Genomic DNA, 4,294 nt, shown 5'->3' with positions numbered 1-4,294 from the left:
AAAAAATGACGTCACCACTACGAATCGTACCCTGCAACTTCTATTCAATTTCATTCAATCATTTTTCACTGGTAGATAGTGAACCGTTTAACCACGTTAAACTTTGCCTCTTTACAAATAGTTCCTTTGTCAGTAGTGACGTGACTAATAGTGGCTGTCGAATTCTTTCTAGCGTTGAAAAAGTTCTGTAAAGGTTTTTTCAGGGTACCTGATGTTTTTGGTGTACATCCTTTTGGGTCGTTGTTAGTAAGGATACAGGCTTTGGCGGAATATAAATAACTTTGACCTTTACTGTTAAGAGTCTAAAATTACTGAAGATTAGATTTCTAATTAAATTACCTACAGGACATAATGAAGATGTTTACGCTCAAAGAAGCAGTTTAAATGAATTCTATTTTGCTCATATTAAAATTATCAATGTTATAAAGTGGAAAGAATAATTGATTGTTTGTTTGTTACTATTTAGCTCTATAACTGCTGGACCCAGTGTTACTATAATCATTTTATATCAGAATAGTATAATAATATTTGAATAAATATTTTTTGATAAGTAGTAACATGTTGTAACATTATGATTTAACAGGTAACAGCAAACGTTTATTAAGTTTTTCACAACTACAGGAACTTAACAATTCATACGTACCTAGGAATGTTAAGATAATATATTAACTAAAACAAATAGAAATAATCATATCATTATCAAAAAAAAAATGTCTTTATTTTATATAATAAAGATAATTTCGGTAAATATCGTATTTTCGAAGTAATAATTATGGATGAAATAAGTAATGTTTTGCATGATCGACGATTAGACCCATCTCAACATCCTAAACCAAAACATTTTAAAATTTTACGTTTATTGCATATAATTATCGTTTCTTTTTGATTCTTCTTAAGTCCAAAGACAATGATAACGCACAGTTACCACTATTATTGAAATAATATGTAATCAATTTTGAATCGAATGTTATACATTCTACGACTAATATTCCAATGTCAACATCTTTAATTACTACCGTTATATATTTGCTCCGCACTGATTAGAAACAGGCTTTGATTGATGGCACAGCTGCATCGCGGTAATCATGTTAGCTGTTGATGGATAACTTTAGCTATTAACGGGTTTCTAATATCTTAGTAAAATACGGATAGAGTTTAAGGTTGGATGTTATAATCTTTTCCGTTGTCGAATTAAGGTAATGAAAATATTTGGTTATTCTATACATAGAATGATAAAAATACAACCCAGTGGATCTTACCAAAATGGGAACCACTCTTTACGGGGGAAGCCGGTTCGCGGTCATGCCGGTCAAATATGTCCGCCCATTCAGATGCCTTATTTGGTAAAGTATTATCTTTAAAAGAGTAAATAACGTGAGAAGACATTATCAATATCAAAATATGATAGCGAATAAATATTGAAAACTATACCGACTGTGAAGAAACCAAGAAAAGAACATTAAATCGTGATGAAAATTCCTTTAGTTACATTATAATTGCGGATGTCTTCACTCTGTACGCCATTTAAATTATTTGTATTAAATTTGATACATTGATAGTTTATGCCCGAGATATGGGATAAGACAGTTTTTATCTCGAAAAGCCTGCGGAGTTGGGAACTATCTATATTTTTCTTTGAACGTGCGAAGCCGCAGGCGGAGAGCTAGTAGAAATGCCATAATGCATAATTTTATACAATTTCGTACCAATGGAATTTTTAAAGTAGTACATATGAGAGAAATCACAGTTATTAAAACAATCCAAATATTTGACACGACAAAATCCATCATAAATCATAACATTGTTCCTATTCTAGGCTTAAAATACCGATATACCTAAGCCTAGATTCAAGGTCTTGCTTTCGACCCTGATTAGTGGATGCTTATGATTGATGGCACACCGAAGCGTCCATAATAGTCTAAGCTTTTTTGATTGATTGATTAAAATTTAACATATTTATTTAATGATAATAAACTCATTTCGAAATTATTACTCCCTTCGAATTTGCAGAAACTGTAATTTTTTATATCTATTATGCATAAAAATTTGTTAACTTAGGTGTAACTTGGTATGAAACATCGAAATGTCTACACAGTTAATGTGGTAAAAATTTATCCTAAGTTAAAACACTTTTTCCACAAATTGCCCACACATGAACCTACATAAGCTCTCTATAGCATTAACATAACTGATAGGTTCTCTTACAATCATATTTGCTTATGAATATATCAGTTCAATATATTTTGTTTCACTCTCCGCTGGCTGTATATAAATTGTCAATATTACAGATTCGAGAAGGGCCCTGAAAGGTCCAAATGCTATTTATATTTTCTGCTATTTATATTATACCTTCTATCATAGCGATATGATTTTTTGTGTAACGTAACACAAGTTACTTAATGTATATATTGCCTTAATTATATAATCCGTCATATTTTTTCACGCCACAACTGCTTAACCGGTTTGGATGAAATCTGGTACGAAAATTTGATATCCGAGAAGGGATATAGGGTAGTTTTCATCCTGGATATGTTAGATTGTGTTCCGTTGAATCGAAATACCTGAGTAAAAAAGCTTTCGATGTCTCCAACTACTGATAGTTTATTAAAATGTTGAGTCAGTAATCTTAGATAAGATTCTCGCAATATTATTTTTCTAACCCAATAAAACACAATATTATAACGAATAAGAAAGAAAAACACAGTTTTAAAGTCTTAAAACATCGATATTACGAATTGAATACACGTTTATTCTGCTTTCTAATTCTTAAACCAACGAACGAAATGAAAGTTTGTAAAAGGAAAATCTCGATATAAGTTCCTCAAATATAGGGAATCCCTTAATCCGCAGCGATTTCCAACGTTTTATCGAATTAGCTTTAAATAGAAATGTTCTGGGATCATAAGTACTAGATTCGACATTTATAATAACAAATATTATTAGGTAATATAGCGATGAGTAAGGTGTAAATGTTTAAACGTATATTGCATGTGAAAACATACTCGTATTGTAATTTATCTGAATTCAACTATACTCGTATTATTAATTTTTGTTTTAGTTTCTCCGTGCGTTTTATTTTCAGAATCTGAAGTGTTACTATCGATAAAACTTACACTATTGTTACTTTTTTTGTAATACTAGGTTTCAACTAAAACAAAATAAATTAATAATTTTTTTATGTTTGCGTATTTCTATTTAAGATATCGATATTATTTGAAAGAAGAAACGAAAAAACATACAATTTACGCACAGAATACATAATGATAGAGAGCAAAAGTAAACAAAATAAATTTGAATAAAATAACTAAAATTAATTACTAGACATAATAACATTTTGTGTGTCAAAAAAGAGATGCCCTTTAAATATTATCTCCTGTGATATTCCTCAGCTAAAATCTATATTCATATTACAAAGAGGAAGAATTTGTATTTTTGTTTGTTGTTTGAATTGATAAACTCAAAAACTACTAATTCTATTAGTATTTGAGTTAAAATCATTCAATTATAAAAATTCTTTCATCATTAGAAAGCTGCAACTTATCTGAGTGACATAAGATAGCTTATACACAGGGTACATATATAGATATGTACCCCGGGCGAAGCTGGGGCGAATGCTAGCTATTTACATTTATATACTTCTACCCTAACGACATCTGAATCTAGTAATTATAAAGCTCTCATCTAGAAGCACTAAATCCTTGTTATAATATTTTATCAAGCGGACTGCCGATACCAGCTCAGGAAGTGCCCACTCGAATGCAAACTAATTTTAACCCTATTCAGGATTCCTTGCAGGCTCTCTAAAGAGTAGCTGATAAATTGAAAATTTCTGGACGTTATTGAATAAACTGTCACTGATTTTGCTTAAAAGGTCAATGTTTATGTATTTAACAGTATTTTTTTCTATATATATAATTTTTTAATTATTTAGAAAACATAATTTCAACAACGAAGTTTACTTGTTTGCTGCATTTATCATATCGACGTGTGAGTTTTCCACCATTTTCGATGAAAATATGTCACGTTTTTGTCGCAGTCAATAGTAAAACGCAGTCAAACCGAACTGGCTCCGCCTGTCGTACATATACTATAGGCCTCAGTAATTACATACCTATGAAACACTAAAAGAGTTTTAGAAAATAAAAACCTATAGTTCTTTTGATTAGTGATTTCAAACAAAAAAACAATCTCAGTGATTTAATTTTTAGTTTTATATCATTGAAATGCTTTATAAATGAGAAATTTTGAAAGAATAGAAAAAAATTGATCACGAGGCGGGATTCGAACCCGCGTT

The sequence above is a fragment of the Zerene cesonia genome, chromosome 13, assembly GCF_012273895.1.
Source record: "Zerene cesonia ecotype Mississippi chromosome 13, Zerene_cesonia_1.1, whole genome shotgun sequence".
Lineage (NCBI taxonomy): Eukaryota > Metazoa > Arthropoda > Insecta > Lepidoptera > Pieridae > Zerene > Zerene cesonia.
This window is presented reverse-complemented; position numbering follows the sequence as displayed.